At 48.8% G+C, this 16,859-nt stretch overlaps 1 protein-coding gene across 1 annotated transcript in view; it reads left to right on the top strand.

Annotated features, from left to right (window-relative positions):
* Nucleotides 1-16,859, top strand: part of LOC130284297 (hemoglobin subunit alpha-5-like) — a 65,504-nt gene that overhangs the window by 16,360 nt on the left and 32,285 nt on the right. The gene's annotated exons all lie outside the window — the stretch shown is intronic.

The raw sequence follows: 16,859 nt of genomic DNA, 5'->3' as shown, positions 1-16,859 counted from the left end.
ATGTATTAAATGGTCAAAGAGCATTTGATACATTTTGTGCAAGTTACATTTTCTAAAATTTCTGCTACACCATGTCTGGGCTGGTTTAGTTTTAGAGACTTTTCAGTGGCTTTCCACCTTTTTTGCTCCTTTTCACAAAAAGGCGCAGTTGATAAAACCCTTCCATATCATGTGTATTGCCAAAATCAGTGGATTGCAACACAAAATCTGCAGAAATGTGTAAACAAAAAGTCGCAAAAAAAGGCACAAAAAACCCTGCTTGCTCCTTTTTTTGCCCCTTTTTAGACACAAAAAACAGTCCAAAGACAATGATAAATGTGGGCCATAGTCCATTTCACTGGTTCCGTTCCAATTGTAACTGACTACTGATAAAAATATAAAATACAGTTTATTGCAGTGCACTGTCATTTTACCTATTTTCAGAGACAGGGTGTAATAGGATTGTTCCCCTAAATACAAAATGTACACATTGTGCATCTGAATAGGAAATGTCTATACTGTGCCCTTACATTCACACTTTACCCCCTGAATAAACACATATCCAAACTGTGCCCATGTATTAAAAATGGCCCATCCTATAAAACAAGATTCACCTTACAATGTTTCCACTTCGCCTTTTCTGGCCAGGCTTTCAGTTGCCATGAAGACACCTTCGCTCTATCTTTGGCACCCACAATAAAGCTCCATTCACAAGAGACATATATGCTTATTTCATTGCAGGGGACATTTTTAACCAATTCTGGTTATCTGTGGTTATCCAGATGTTGAACCCCAACCCCCCCCCCCCCCATACACTTATTACCTAGTTATTTCCAGTCAAATGAATAGGACATCCTAATATGAGAAATATATTGATCTCCACTAGCAGAAATACTTAAACTGGGTGGCCCGAGCATTAAATGTTATTGCATTGTAATTCGTCATAGAATATATATTGGTTCTGCAATGTATTGACAAACTGCTCCACTTGTGAGGTATTCTTTTTATATTCTTATAATGTTGCCTCCTGGAATCCACACTGTAATGTTCACCTACTTAGAAGATTAAGCCTGGACATGCATACTTAGTTTCATTTCCCAACCCAAATATATACAGAATAATACCTTCTTCTCTGTTTGTAGAGGAAGCATCTTCCAATGAGAACTGCTAGAAAAGTCAGCCAAACATTTCAGCTTCCAGCTGGTGAACAACGTATTGAACATGTCACCATGTTTCTCACTAAATATATTTCCAAAGGTGCTATTGATATGAAATCCATACATACAAAGATACCAAAACAAATAACCTGCGTGAAATAAAACAGGGCAAGATAGCTTCAAGACACCTTTTGTATGGAGAAACTAGTTGCATGCATTGCTCTGGTGCGATTTTTACCCATTCTTCCACACAGTCTTTATATCTGGAAGGTTCCGTGGGCCTCTTCTATGAATCATGATCTTCAGTTCCTTTCATAGATTTTTCAATAGGATTTAAGTCAGGTGGTTGGCTGGGTCAGTCTAGCAGCTTTATTTTCTTTCTTTGAAACCATTTGAGAGTTTTCTTAAAGAACAACTGTAGTGCAAGACTTTGATATATCGCTGTGCCCAGGCTGCAAAAATAAACTAAATAAACTTTAACATACCTTCCTACATGCCCCCGTTGGTCCGGTACCGGCCTCACGGTCCAGCGGTGCGAACCTCATTCAACTTCCTGTGGACGGAGACGTCACAGAGCCGTCGGCGTATCACCGGCTGCAGCGATGTCCCTTCCAGAACGTATTAGCTGCTGAATACTACAGAGGAAATTATTTTCTTTTTGGAACACAGTGCTCTCTGCTGAAATCATGACCACAATGAGACCTTTTTGTAGGTCAAAGCTTTTATCATGGGGTCTAAAGGGTTAATTCCGGACATTGACCCTATTGGCAATGTCTGGCATTAACTGTGTGTCCCAGTTGCTGATAGAGACTGGGACCCACTGTGTGTGAAGCTGTCACGATGCCGGCTGGCAGGTAGTGGATCCTCTGTGCCAGAGAGGGATTGGCGTGGACCGTGCTAGTGGATCGGTTCTAAGTCACTACTGGTTTTCACCAGAGCCCGCCGCAAAGCGGGATGGTCTTGCTGCGGCGGTAGTGACCAGGTCGTATCCACTAGCAACGGCTCAACCTCTCTGACTGCTGAAGATAGGCGCGGTACAAGGGAGTAGACAGAAGCAAGGTCGGACGTAGCAGAAGGTCGGGGCAGGCAGCAAGGATCGTAGTCGGGGGCAACGGCAGGAGGTCTGGAACACAGGCTAGGAACACACAAGGAAACGCTTTCACTGGCACAATGGCAACAAGATCCGGCGAGGGAGTGAAGGGGAAGTGAGGTATAAATAGGGAGTGCACAGGTGAACACACTAATTGGAACCACTGCGCCAATCAGCGGCGCAGTGGCCCTTTAAATCGCAGAGACCCGGCGCGCGCGCGCCCTAGGGAGCGGGGCCGCGCGCGCCGGGACAGGACAGACGGAGAGCGAGTCAGGTACGGGAGCCGGGATGCGCATCGCGAGCGGGCGCTACCCGCATCGCGAATCGCATCCCGGCTGGAGACGGTATCGCAGCGCACCGGGTCAGTGGAGCTGCCCGGAGCGCTGCGGTAGCGAGAGAGAAGCGAGCGCTCCGGGGAGGAGCGGGGACCCGGAGCGCTCGGCGTAACAGTACCCCCCCCTTGGGTCTCCCCCTCTTCTTAGAGCCTGAGAACCTGAGGAGCAGACTTTTGTCTAGGATGTTGTCCTCAGGTTCCCAGGATCTCTCTTCAGGTCCACAGCCCTCCCAATCCACCAAAAAGAACCTTTTTCCTCTGACCGTCTTGGAGGCCAGTATCTCTTTCACTGAGAAGACGTCAGAAGAACCGGAGACAGGAGTGGGAGAAACTAATTTGGGAGAGAAACGGTTGATGATGAGTGGTTTAAGAAGAGAGACATGAAAGGCATTGGGAATACGAAGAGAAGGAGGAAGAAGAAGTTTGTAAGAGACAGGATTAATTTGGCACAAGACTTTGAAAGGACCAAGATAGCGTGGACCCAGTTTGTAACTGGGGACACGAAAGCGGACATATTTAGCGGAGAGCCATACCTTGTCTCCTGGAGCAAAAATGGGGGGAGCTCTTCTTTTCTTATCGGCAAACTTTTTCATGCGAGATGAAGCCTGTAAAAGAGAATCTTGGGTCTCTTTCCATATGGTGGAAAGATCACGAGTCACTTCATCTACAGCGGGCAAACCAGAGGGCAAGGGAGTAGGGAGGGGGGGAAGAGGGTGACGGCCGTACACCACGAAAAATGGGGATTTGGAGAAAGATTCAGAGACTCTAAAGTTATACGAGAATTCGGCCCATGGTAGAAGATCTGCCCAGTCATCCTGGGGGGAGGAAACAAAATGTCGTAAATAATCACCCAAGACCTGGTTAATTCTTTCTACTTGTCCATTGGATTGAGGATGATATGCAGAAGAAAAGTTTAATTTAATCTTGAGTTGTTTACAGAGAGCCCTCCAGAATTTTGACACGAATTGGACGCCTCTATCCGAGACTATCTGTGTGGGCAACCCGTGAAGACGAAAAATGTGTACAAAAAATTGTTTAGCCAACTGAGGCGCTGAAGGAAGACCAGGAAGAGGGATGAAATGTGCCATCTTGGAGAATCGATCAACGACCACCCAAACAACAGTGTTGCCACGGGATGGGGGTAGGTCTGTAATAAAATCCATACCAATCAGAGACCAAGGCTGTTCGGGGACAGGCAGAGGATGAAGAAAACCAGCGGGCTTCTGGCGAGGAGTCTTATCCCGGGCACAGACAGTGCAGGCTCGCACAAAGTCCACGACATCCGTCTCCAGAGTCGGCCACCAATAGAAGCGAGAGATGAGTTGCACAGATTTCTTGATGCCTGCATGACCTGCGAGATGGGAGGAGTGATCCCATTTGAGGATTCCGAGGCGTTGGCGTGGAGAGACGAAGGTCTTTCCTGGAGGAGTTTGCCTGATGGAGGCTGGAGAAGTGGAAATCAGGCAGTCAGGAGGAATGATGTGTTGCGGAGAGAGTTCAACTTCCGAGGCATCCGAGGAACGAGAGAGAGCATCGGCCCTAATGTTCTTATCGGCAGGCCGAAAGTGAATTTCAAAATTAAATCGGGCAAAGAACAGAGACCACCTGGCCTGGCGAGGATTCAGCCGTTGGGCAGACTGGAGATAGGAGAGGTTCTTGTGATCGGTGTAAATAATAACTGGAAATCTTGATCCCTCCAGCAGATGCCTCCATTCCTCAAGTGCTAATTTAATGGCTAGAAGCTCTCGATCCCCGATGGAGTAGTTCCTCTCCGCCGGAGAGAAGGTCCTAGAAAAAAAAACCACAAGTAACAGCATGCCCGGAAGAATTTTTTTGTAGAAGGACCGCTCCAGCTCCTACAGAGGAGGCATCAACCTCCAATAGGAAGGGTTTAGATGGGTCAGGTCTGGAGAGCACGGGAGCCGAAGAAAAGGCAGACTTGAGCCGTTTAAAGGCGTCTTCCGCTTGAGGAGGCCAAGACTTGGGATTGGCATTTTTTTTGGTTAAAGCCACGATAGGGGCCACAACGGTAGAAAAATGTGGAATAAATTGCCTGTAATAATTGGCGAACCCCAAAAAACGTTGGATAGCACGGAGTCCGGAGGGGCGTGGCCAATCTAAGACGGCAGAGAGTTTGTCTGGATCCATTTGTAGTCCCTGGCCAGAGACCAAGTATCCTAGGAAAGGAAGAGATTGGCATTCAAACAGACATTTCTCTATCTTGGCATAAAGTTGATTGTCACGAAGTCTCTGAAGAACCATACGGACATGCTGGCGGTGTTCTTCTAGATTGGCAGAAAAAATCAGGATATCGTCCAGATATACAACAACACAGGAGTATAAGAGATCACGAAAAATTTCATTAACAAAGTCTTGGAAGACGGCAGGGGCGTTGCACAGGCCAAAGGGCATGACCAGATACTCAAAGTGTCCATCTCTAGTGTTAAATGCCGTTTTCCATTCATCCCCCTCTCTGATGCGGATGAGATTATAAGCACCTCTTAAGTCCAGTTTGGTAAAGATGTGGGCACCTTGGAGGCGATCAAAGAGTTCAGAGATGAGGGGTAGGGGGTAGCGGTTCTTTACCGTGATTTTATTAAGACCGCGGTAGTCAATGCAAGGACGTAGAGAGCCATCTTTTTTGGAGACAAAGAAAAATCCGGCTCCGGCAGGAGAGGAGGATTTACGGATAAAGCCTTTTTTAAAATTTTCCTGGATGTACTCCGACATAGCAAGAGTCTCTGGGGCGGACAGAGGATAGATTCTGCCCCGGGGTGGAGTAGTGCCCGGGAGGAGGTCAATAGGACAATCATAAGGCCTGTGAGGAGGTAGAGTCTCAGCTTGTTTTTTGCAAAAAACATCCGCAAAGTCCATATAGGCCTTAGGGAGACCGGTTACAGGGGGAACCACAGAGTCACGGCAAGGGGTACTGGGAACCGGTTTTAGGCAGTCCTTGAAACAAGAGGGCCCCCAACTCTTGATCTCCCCAGTGGACCAATCCAGGGTTGGGGAATGGAGTTGAAGCCAGGGTAGTCCAAGGAGGATTTCGGAAGTGCAATTGGGGAGGACCAAAAATTCAATCTTCTCGTGATGAGGTCCGATGCACATTAGAAGGGGCTCCGTGCGGAAACGTATGGTACAGTCCAATCTTTCATTGTTTACACAATTGATGTAGAGGGGTCTGGCGAGACTGGTCACTGGGATGTTGAACCTGTTGACGAGAGAGGCCAAAATAAAATCTCCTGCAGATCCGGAATCCAAGAAGGCCATAGTAGAGAAGGAGAAGGCAGAGGCAGATATCCGCACAGGCACAGTAAGACGTGGAGAAGCAGAGTAGACATCAAGGACTGTCTCACCTTTGTGCGGAGTCAGCGTACGTCTTTCCAGGCGGGGAGGACGGATAGGACAATCCTTCAGGAAGTGTTCGGTACTGGCACAGTACAGGCAGAGATTCTCCATGCGGCGTCGTGTCCTCTCTTGAGGTGTCAGGCGAGACCGGTCGACCTGCATAGCCTCCACGGCGGGAGGCACAGGAACGGATTGCAGGGGACCAGAGGAGAGAGGAGCCGGGGAGAAAAAACGCCTTGTGCGAACAAAGTCCATATCCTGGCGGAGCTCCTGACGCCTTTCGGAAAAACGCATGTCAATGCGAGTGGCAAGATGGATGAGTTCATGTAGGTTAGCAGGGATTTCTCTTGCGGCCAGAACATCTTTAATGTTGCTGGATAGGCCTTTTTTAAAGGTCGCGCAGAGGGCCTCATTATTCCAGGATAATTCTGAAGCAAGAGTACGGAATTGTACGGCGTACTCGCCAACGGAAGAATTACCCTGGACCAGGTTCAACAGGGCAGTCTCAGCAGAAGAGGCTCGGGCAGGTTCCTCAAAGACACTTCGAATTTCCGAGAAGAAGGAGTGTATAGAGGCAGTGACGGGGTCATTGCGGTCCCAGAGCGGTGTGGCCCATGACAGAGCTTTTCCAGACAGAAGGCTGACTACGAAAGCCACCTTAGACCTTTCAGTAGGAAACTGGTCCGACATCATCTCCAAGTGCAGGGAACATTGGGAAAGAAAGCCACGGCAGAATTTAGAGTCCCCATCAAATTTATCCGGCAAGGATAGTCGTAGACCAGAAGCGGCCACTCGCTGCGGAGGAGGTGCAGGAGCTGGCGGAGGAGATGATTGCTGAAGCTGTGGTAGTAGCTGCTGTAGCATCACGGTCAGTTGAGACAGCTGTTGGCCTTGTTGCGCTATCTGTTGTGACTGCTGGGCGACCACCGTGGTGAGGTCGGCGACAACTGGCAGAGGAACTTCAGCGGGATCCATGGCCTGATCTACTGTCACGATGCCGGCTGGCAGGTAGTGGATCCTCTGTGCCAGAGAGGGATTGGCGTGGACCGTGCTAGTGGATCGGTTCTAAGTCACTACTGGTTTTCACCAGAGCCCGCCGCAAAGCGGGATGGTCTTGCTGCGGCGGTAGTGACCAGGTCGTATCCACTAGCAACGGCTCAACCTCTCTGACTGCTGAAGATAGGCGCGGTACAAGGGAGTAGACAGAAGCAAGGTCGGACGTAGCAGAAGGTCGGGGCAGGCAGCAAGGATCGTAGTCGGGGGCAACGGCAGGAGGTCTGGAACACAGGCTAGGAACACACAAGGAAACGCTTTCACTGGCACAATGGCAACAAGATCCGGCGAGGGAGTGAAGGGGAAGTGAGGTATAAATAGGGAGTGCACAGGTGAACACACTAATTGGAACCACTGCGCCAATCAGCGGCGCAGTGGCCCTTTAAATCGCAGAGACCCGGCGCGCGCGCGCCCTAGGGAGCGGGGCCGCGCGCGCCGGGACAGGACAGACGGAGAGCGAGTCAGGTACGGGAGCCGGGATGCGCATCGCGAGCGGGCGCTACCCGCATCGCGAATCGCATCCCGGCTGGAGACGGTATCGCAGCGCACCGGGTCAGTGGAGCTGCCCGGAGCGCTGCGGTAGCGAGAGAGAAGCGAGCGCTCCGGGGAGGAGCGGGGACCCGGAGCGCTCGGCGTAACAGAAGCACCCTCAGCTCCTAAACGCGATTCACATGGTGGGAGCAGGTACAATGTACGTCCTGTGTCCTTAAGATGTAAATTTTTGAGCTTAATTGTTTTGGGTTCTTTGTATATAAAAATTACTTGGTTGTTACCAAAATCTGAGGAAAATTTCATGTCCATAACACCTTTGTAAATATATTTAGTGAGAAAATGGTAGCATGTTTAATACTTATTTTACCTGCCGTATTTCCCTCTCCCCATTGAAAACACATGTATGTTTGTAAAGTTGTATTTTATGTTTAATTTTCTCACCTTTTGTAATATCTGTATTCAATGAGTGGATACAAACATTTTTGGTGACATCAGCCCTGTATCTTTGTCTAGGATCTCTCCTTTTCTAAGTTATATGTATTGAGGCCACTCCCCTCCCGGAGACGGGCTTCCCTGCATTAATGATACTGGCCCAGATGCACCCTCAGACTAGATGGAAATCCCCCAACCCGCACTTTGTCAGAGGAAGAATACTCACTTTTTTATTTATATTTTTAACCCATATTGGAGACGCAACATACATTTACATCACTGTGCCCTGGGACATAGCGCACAGCAATGTACATGTATGCTCATAATTGGGGCTTTTAGTCACATCACATCCCAGGAAAAAAAAGTCATACACAAATGTGTCACTAATAAAAACGACAGATCACGATGCAAATGAGCCTTTATACAGCCTGAAAAATGAGAAAGTTATAGGGGGTCAGATAAGGGCAATGTAATGCATACTAATTTTGTGAAAAAAGTTAGATTTTTCTTTAAAGTGCAGTAAAATAAAATAAAAGCATTTAAACATGGGTATATTTTTAATTGTATTGACCCACAGAATACAGGAAACATGTCAGTTTTACCGATCCACTGCTGAGGTAGCTGGAGGGCTTAGCTCTCCTCCTGTGCTGGATGCGGCTCTGTGATTGAGCCAGGCTTTTTCAATGAAGCGTAGAGCACATAGATCAATGTAGTTCTATGGAACTACATTGATCTGTATGAGAAATCCAATGATTGCTCCAATTGTAAAGTGTAAAAAAAAAAAAACATTTACAAAAGTTTAAAAAAGTTATAGGGGTCAGTAAATGGCAATACAATTTTTTTTTCCTTAAAAAGTTTAGAATTTTTTTTAAATTAGTAAAACATGATGCAAACTATACAAATCGGATATTACTTTATTTGTGCCAACCTAAAATATCAAGATTACATGTTAGTTTGACTTCACAGTGAATGGTGTAAATGGCGTAAATAGAAAACGACCCCAAATTTTACCTCACAGATATTTTTTTTAAATCATTTTGGAGCATATGCTATGGAAAAATGAATGAAGACATTACAAAGTACAATTGGTCATGTAAAAAAACAAGCTCTTATATGGGTGTGTAGATGAAAAAAAAAAAGTAATGGCTATTAAAGTGCGATGAGGAAAAAAACGAAGGGGCAACAATGAAAATTGGCCTGGTCCTTAAGGGGTTAAGTTTAATCTTGCACCACCATTAAAATAGTCCTCTCCTTAGGGGATAGTGCAAAGATGGCGGCAACAAATGATTTTCAAAAATAAAATGATGATAATTCTGTCCTTGGCGGCCACCCCTGAAGGGGGAACAAGACAGTGAGCTGACAATGAGGATAGCCAATAGACAATGAGAAGACAGACATGTCCCTACTCCTACTCACCCTTAACCCTAGACAAGTTCCAGCCTTTTAGGGAGAGAGAGTTGGACTTGAGAGACTTCTCCTTATGGGGGCTCCACCCATAACTGTTACGCCGAGCGCTCCGGGTCCCCGCTCCTCCCCGGAGCGCTCGCTTCTCTCTCGCTACCGCAGCGCTCCGGGCAGCTCCACTGACCCGGTGCGCTGCGATACCGTCTCCAGCCGGGATGCGATTCGCGATGCGGGTAGCGCCCGCTCGCGATGCGCATCCCGGCTCCCGTACCTGACTCGCTCTCCGTCTGTCCTGTCCCGGCGCGCGCGGCCCCGCTCCCTAGGGCGCGCGCGCCGGGTCTCTGCGATTTAAAGGGCCACTGCGCCGCTGATTGGCGCAGTGGTTCCAATTAGTGTGTTCACCTGTGCACTCCCTATTTGTGCCTCGCTTCCCCTTCACTCCCTCGCCGGATCTTGTTGCCATTGTGCCAGTGAAAGCGTTTCCTTGTGTGTTCCTAGCCTGTGTTCCAGACCTCCTGCCGTTGCCCCCGACTACGATCCTTGCTGCCTGCCCCGACATTCTGCTACGTCCGACCTTGCTTCTGTCTACTCCCTTGTACCGCGCCTATCTTCAGCAGTCAGAGAGGTTGAGCCGTTGCTAGTGGATATGACCTGGTCACTACCGCCGCAGCAAGACCATCCCGCTTTGCGGCGGGCTCTGGTGAAAACCAGTAGTGACTTAGAACCGATCCACTAGCACGGTCCACGCCAATCCCTCTCTGGCACAGAGGATCCACTACCTGCCAGCCGGCATCGTGACAGTAGATCCGGCCATGGATCCCGCTGAAGTTCCTCTGCCAGTTGTCGCCGACCTCACCACGGTGGTCGCCCAGCAGTCACAACAGATAGCGCAACAAGGCCAACAGCTGTCTCAACTGACCGTGATGCTACAGCAGCTACTACCACAGCTTCAGCAATCATCTCCTCCGCCAGCTCCTGCACCTCCTCCGCAGCGAGTGGCCGCTTCTGGTCTACGACTATCCTTGCCGGATAAATTTGATGGGGACTGTAATTCTGCCGTGGCTTTCTTTCCCAATGTTCCCTGCACTTGGAGATGATGTCGGACCAGTTTCCTACTGAATGGTCTAATGTGGCTTTCGTAGTCAGCCTTCTGTCTGGAAAAGCTCTGTCATGGGCCACACCGCTCTGGGACCGCAATGACCCCGTCACTGCCTCTATACACTCCTTCTTCTCGGAAATTCGAAGTGTCTTTGAGGAACCTGCCCGAGCCTCTTCTGCTGAGACTGCCCTGTTGAACCTGGTCCAGGGTAATTCTTCCATTGGCGAGTACGCCGTACAATTCCGTACTCTTGCTTCAGAATTATCCTGGAATAATGAGGCCCTCTGCGCGACCTTTAAAAAAGGCCTATCCAGCAACATTAAAGATGTTCTGGCCGCACGAGAAATCCCTGCTAACCTACATGAACTCATCCATCTTGCCACTCGCATTGACATGCGTTTTTCCGAAAGGCGTCAGGAGCTCCGCCAGGATATGGACTTTGTTCGCACAAGGCGTTTTTTCTCCCCGGCTCCTCTCTCCTCTGGTCCCCTGCAATCCGTTCCTGTGCCTCCCACCGTGGAGGCTATGCAGGTCGACCGGTCTCGCCTGACACCTCAAGAGAGGACACGACGCCGCATGGAGAATCTCTGCCTGTACTGTGCCAGTACCGAACACTTCCTGAAGGATTGTCCTATCCGTCCTCCCCGCCTGGAAAGACGTACGCTGACTCCGCACAAAGGTGAGACAGTCCTTGATGTCTACTCTGCTTCTCCACGTCTTACTGTGCCTGTGCGGATATCTGCCTCTGCCTTCTCCTTCTCTACTATGGCCTTCTTGGATTCCGGATCTGCAGGAAATTTTATTTTGGCCTCTCTCGTCAACAGGTTCAACATCCCAGTGACCAGTCTCGCCAGACCCCTCTACATCAATTGTGTAAACAATGAAAGATTGGACTGTACCATACGTTTCCGCACGGAGCCCCTTCTAATGTGCATCGGACCTCATCACGAGAAGATTGAATTTTTGGTCCTCCCCAATTGCACTTCCGAAATCCTCCTTGGATTACCCTGGCTTCAACTCCATTCCCCAACCCTGGATTGGTCCACTGGGGAGATCAAGAGTTGGGGGCCCTCTTGTTTCAAGGACTGCCTAAAACCGGTTCCCAGTACCCCTTGCCGTGACTCTGTGGTTCCCCCTGTAACCGGTCTCCCTAAGGCCTATATGGACTTTGCGGATGTTTTTTGCAAAAAACAAGCTGAGACTCTACCTCCTCACAGGCCTTATGATTGTCCTATTGACCTCCTCCCGGGCACTACTCCACCCCGGGGCAGAATCTATCCTCTGTCCGCCCCAGAGACTCTTGCTATGTCGGAGTACATGCAGGAAAATTTAAAAAAAGGCTTTATCCGTAAATCCTCCTCTCCTGCCGGAGCCGGATTTTTCTTTGTGTCCAAAAAAGATGGCTCTCTACGTCCTTGCATTGACTACCGCGGTCTTAATAAAATCACGGTAAAGAACCGCTACCCCCTACCCCTCATCTCTGAACTCTTTGATCGCCTCCAAGGTGCCCACATCTTTACCAAACTGGACTTAAGAGGTGCTTATAATCTCATCCGCATCAGAGAGGGGGATGAATGGAAAACGGCATTTAACACTAGAGATGGACACTTTGAGTATCTGGTCATGCCCTTTGGCCTGTGCAACGCCCCTGCCGTCTTCCAAGACTTTGTTAATGAAATTTTTCGTGATCTCTTATACTCCTGTGTTGTTGTATATCTGGACGATATCCTGATTTTTTCTGCCAATCTAGAAGAACACCGCCAGCATGTCCGTATGGTTCTTCAGAGACTTCGTGACAATCAACTTTATGCCAAGATAGAGAAATGTCTGTTTGAATGCCAATCTCTTCCTTTCCTAGGATACTTGGTCTCTGGCCAGGGACTACAAATGGATCCAGACAAACTCTCTGCCGTCTTAGATTGGCCACGCCCCTCCGGACTCCGTGCTATCCAACGTTTTTTGGGGTTCGCCAATTATTACAGGCAATTTATTCCACATTTTTCTACCGTTGTGGCCCCTATCGTGGCTTTAACCAAAAAAAATGCCAATCCCAAGTCTTGGCCTCCTCAAGCGGAAGACGCCTTTAAACGGCTCAAGTCTGCCTTTTCTTCGGCTCCCGTGCTCTCCAGACCTGACCCATCTAAACCCTTCCTATTGGAGGTTGATGCCTCCTCTGTAGGAGCTGGAGCGGTCCTTCTACAAAAAAATTCTTCTGGGCATGCTGTTACTTGTGGTTTTTTTTCTAGGACCTTCTCTCCGGCGGAGAGGAACTACTCCATCGGGGATCGAGAGCTTCTAGCCATTAAATTAGCACTTGAGGAATGGAGGCATCTGCTGGAGGGATCAAGATTTCCAGTTATTATTTACACCGATCACAAGAACCTCTCCTATCTCCAGTCTGCCCAACGGCTGAATCCTCGCCAGGCCAGGTGGTCTCTGTTCTTTGCCCGATTTAATTTTGAAATTCACTTTCGGCCTGCCGATAAGAACATTAGGGCCGATGCTCTCTCTCGTTCCTCGGATGCCTCGGAAGTTGAACTCTCTCCGCAACACATCATTCCTCCTGACTGCCTGATTTCCACTTCTCCAGCCTCCATCAGGCAAACTCCTCCAGGAAAGACCTTCGTCTCTCCACGCCAACGCCTCGGAATCCTCAAATGGGGTCACTCCTCCCATCTCGCAGGTCATGCAGGCATCAAGAAATCTGTGCAACTCATCTCTCGCTTCTATTGGTGGCCGACTCTGGAGACGGATGTCGTGGACTTTGTGCGAGCCTGCACTGTCTGTGCCCGGGATAAGACTCCTCGCCAGAAGCCCGCTGGTTTTCTTCATCCTCTGCCTGTCCCCGAACAGCCTTGGTCTCTGATTGGTATGGATTTTATTACAGACCTACCCCCATCCCGTGGCAACACTGTTGTTTGGGTGGTCGTTGATCGATTCTCCAAGATGGCACATTTCATCCCTCTTCCTGGTCTTCCTTCAGCGCCTCAATTGGCTAAACAATTTTTTGTACACATTTTTCGTCTTCACGGGTTGCCCACACAGATAGTCTCGGATAGAGGCGTCCAATTCGTGTCAAAATTCTGGAGGGCTCTCTGTAAACAACTCAAGATTAAATTAAACTTTTCTTCTGCATATCATCCTCACTCCAATGGACAAGTAGCAAGAATTAACCAGGTCTTGGGTGATTATTTACGACATTTTGTTTCCTCCCGCCAGGATGATTGGGCAGATCTTCTACCATGGGCCGAATTCTCGTATAACTTTAGAGTCTCTAAATCTTCCTCCAAATCTCCATTTTTCGTGGTGTACGGCCGTCACCCTCTTCCCCCCCTCCCTACTCCCTTGCCCTCTGGTTTGCCCGCTGTAGATGAAGTGACTCGTGATCTTTCCACCATATGGAAAGAGACCCAAGATTCTCTTTTACAGGCTTCATCTCGCATGAAAAAGTTTGCCGATAAGAAAAGAAGAGCTCCCCCCATTTTTGCTCCCGGAGACAAGGTATGGCTCTCCGCTAAATATGTCCGCTTTCGTGTCCCCAGTTACAAACTGGGTCCACGCTATCTTGGTCCTTTCAAAGTCTTGTGCCAAATTAATCCTGTCTCTTACAAACTTCTTCTTCCTCCTTCTCTCCGTATTCCTAATGCCTTTCATGTCTCTCTTCTTAAACCACTCATCATCAACCGTTTCTCTCCCAAATTAGTTTCTCCCACTCCTGTCTCCGGTTCTTCTGACGTCTTCTCAGTGAAAGAGATACTGGCCTCCAAGACGGTCAGAGGAAAAAGGTTCTTTTTGGTGGATTGGGAGGGCTGTGGACCTGAAGAGAGATCCTGGGAACCTGAGGACAACATCCTAGACAAAAGTCTGCTCCTCAGGTTCTCAGGCTCTAAGAAGAGGGGGAGACCCAAGGGGGGGGGTACTGTTACGCCGAGCGCTCCGGGTCCCCGCTCCTCCCCGGAGCGCTCGCTTCTCTCTCGCTACCGCAGCGCTCCGGGCAGCTCCACTGACCCGGTGCGCTGCGATACCGTCTCCAGCCGGGATGCGATTCGCGATGCGGGTAGCGCCCGCTCGCGATGCGCATCCCGGCTCCCGTACCTGACTCGCTCTCCGTCTGTCCTGTCCCGGCGCGCGCGGCCCCGCTCCCTAGGGCGCGCGCGCGCCGGGTCTCTGCGATTTAAAGGGCCACTGCGCCGCTGATTGGCGCAGTGGTTCCAATTAGTGTGTTCACCTGTGCACTCCCTATTTGTGCCTCGCTTCCCCTTCACTCCCTCGCCGGATCTTGTTGCCATTGTGCCAGTGAAAGCGTTTCCTTGTGTGTTCCTAGCCTGTGTTCCAGACCTCCTGCCGTTGCCCCCGACTACGATCCTTGCTGCCTGCCCCGACCTTCTGCTACGTCCGACCTTGCTTCTGTCTACTCCCTTGTACCGCGCCTATCTTCAGCAGTCAGAGAGGTTGAGCCGTTGCTAGTGGATACGACCTGGTCACTACCGCCGCAGCAAGACCATCCCGCTTTGCGGCGGGCTCTGGTGAAAACCAGTAGTGACTTAGAACCAATCCACTAGCACGGTCCACGCCAATCCCTCTCTGGCACAGAGGATCCACTACCTGCCAGCCGGCATCGTGACAATAACATTCTAGTGACTTCTAGCAGAAGGCTGTAGGGTGGCCCAATGCGGGAGATGTTGCCCCTTACCCTTGCTGCACTGTCAGGCAGCCTCCTTCAGTGTCCTGAGGGCCCCTTGCACCTGTTTCCCCCCCTGTACATATGTTCTGCAGTGTATTGTATTATAAAATGTGTTGTATCTTTAAGAGTTACGTCATGTGATTGTTACCCAGGAGGTACCAGTGACCAGGTGATCCCAAGAGTGACCTATGGGCTCCCTGCTAGTCTCCCCCATATAAGCCCTGGGTGGAGCTAGCTTGTCTCTCTTAGCTCTTGCTTCCTGCTGAGGTCCAGTGCAGTCGTGTCTAATGTTTGTGTGTGCAGAGTGTTGGAGGCCTCAAAGTCAAGTCCTGCAGCCACCATCAATTCAAGTAAGCTAAAGTCACAGCTTCATGAGTCAAGTCAAGTCAGTCCCTGTCATCTGTCAAGTCAGCGTGGTCTGCATTCTATTGTCCAGTCCTACTACAAGTCCCAGCAGGCCCTTAAGGTCTCTGCGTCACTGGTCACCTCCTTGGGCCCTGGCTGAACTGTATATACTTTACCAACTGTCTACCCTCAGTAAAGCTACCGTTATCCGTAACTTGGTGATGGAGTCTTTATTGCCCTCGTGCCTAGTCCAGGTTCCAGCGGTATACCTTCGGGTGGTTTTAGGCTAAACCATGCCCTGGTGTCACGAATACAAGGGGTTAATGCCATCTACCCCTAGGGTAACAATATCTGCCCTCATCACACCCCACTACCACAGCTGTCTGAAGGAAGGTCATGTGACCCAAACCTCATGCATACTTACATTTCCACCATTGGTAGCATTACACAAAAACATAACCCTTGCATCACCTAACTCAGTGTATGCTTATGTGTAGCAGTACAAAAACAATGTTATACATTATACCAGTGTTTCCCAACCAGTGTTCTGCCAGCTGTCAAACTACAACTCCCAGCATGCCTGCTGGCTGTCCTAGCATGCTGGGAGTTGTAGTTTTGCAACAGCTGGAGGCACACTGGTTGGGAAACACTGCATAGGATTAACTGAACTAACGTTACCTAGACTGGATTAATTCTACAACAGTATGGCAACCTTTATTCTACAGTAGCTGGTAGATGTGTGCTGGAATGCTGCAGTTATCTCACAGAGAATTGCCCTCACTAGGTACAAAGCTTTGAGCTGGGAGAAGTATTAGATGTGTAAATGACTCCATGCACACTGTACCTGTACAAACACAAAGACTGGCTGCTAACTGGCTTACCCACCCATATGTGCATTACCCTATTTACTGTATATAGAGTACAGTATATATGAAGGCTGAACCATTGTATAATCTAGCCCTTTTTGCCTTTTTATCTCAACCTTATTTCCCTATCGATTGTAAGCTCTGGTGAGCAGGGCCCTAACTCCTCTTGTTGGAATTGATAAGTCGGTATTACTGTAATAACTATTTATTGACTGGATATGTACCATTGGAATTGTAAAGTAGTGCAGAATATGTTGGTGCTATATTAATAAATATGATTATAATAAGTTACATTCACATTTAATTTCTTGCTTATGTCACAGACAGATCAGAGGACTTTCCCAAGGTATATATCTGAAAGAAGCCTTCGATGTATGCCACTGTATACATATCCCAGCTATTGAGTCCTATTGGAAAACAAAGTATACTGTGCAATATACCTTTTTTTTATTGTATAATTCTGTATAGAAAAGTAAAGTAGACAATTCTATCTGTATGGTAAAAGAAAGAGTATTCCAGTGAATACTGGCCCAGAACATGTAGAAAAGGACACTCTTTTGGCATATACTAAGTGTA

Source organism: Hyla sarda, chromosome 8 (assembly GCF_029499605.1).
Source record: "Hyla sarda isolate aHylSar1 chromosome 8, aHylSar1.hap1, whole genome shotgun sequence".
Lineage (NCBI taxonomy): Eukaryota > Metazoa > Chordata > Amphibia > Anura > Hylidae > Hyla > Hyla sarda.
The sequence above is the reverse complement of the archived record's forward strand: the minus strand, read 5'-3'. Positions and strand labels throughout refer to the sequence as shown.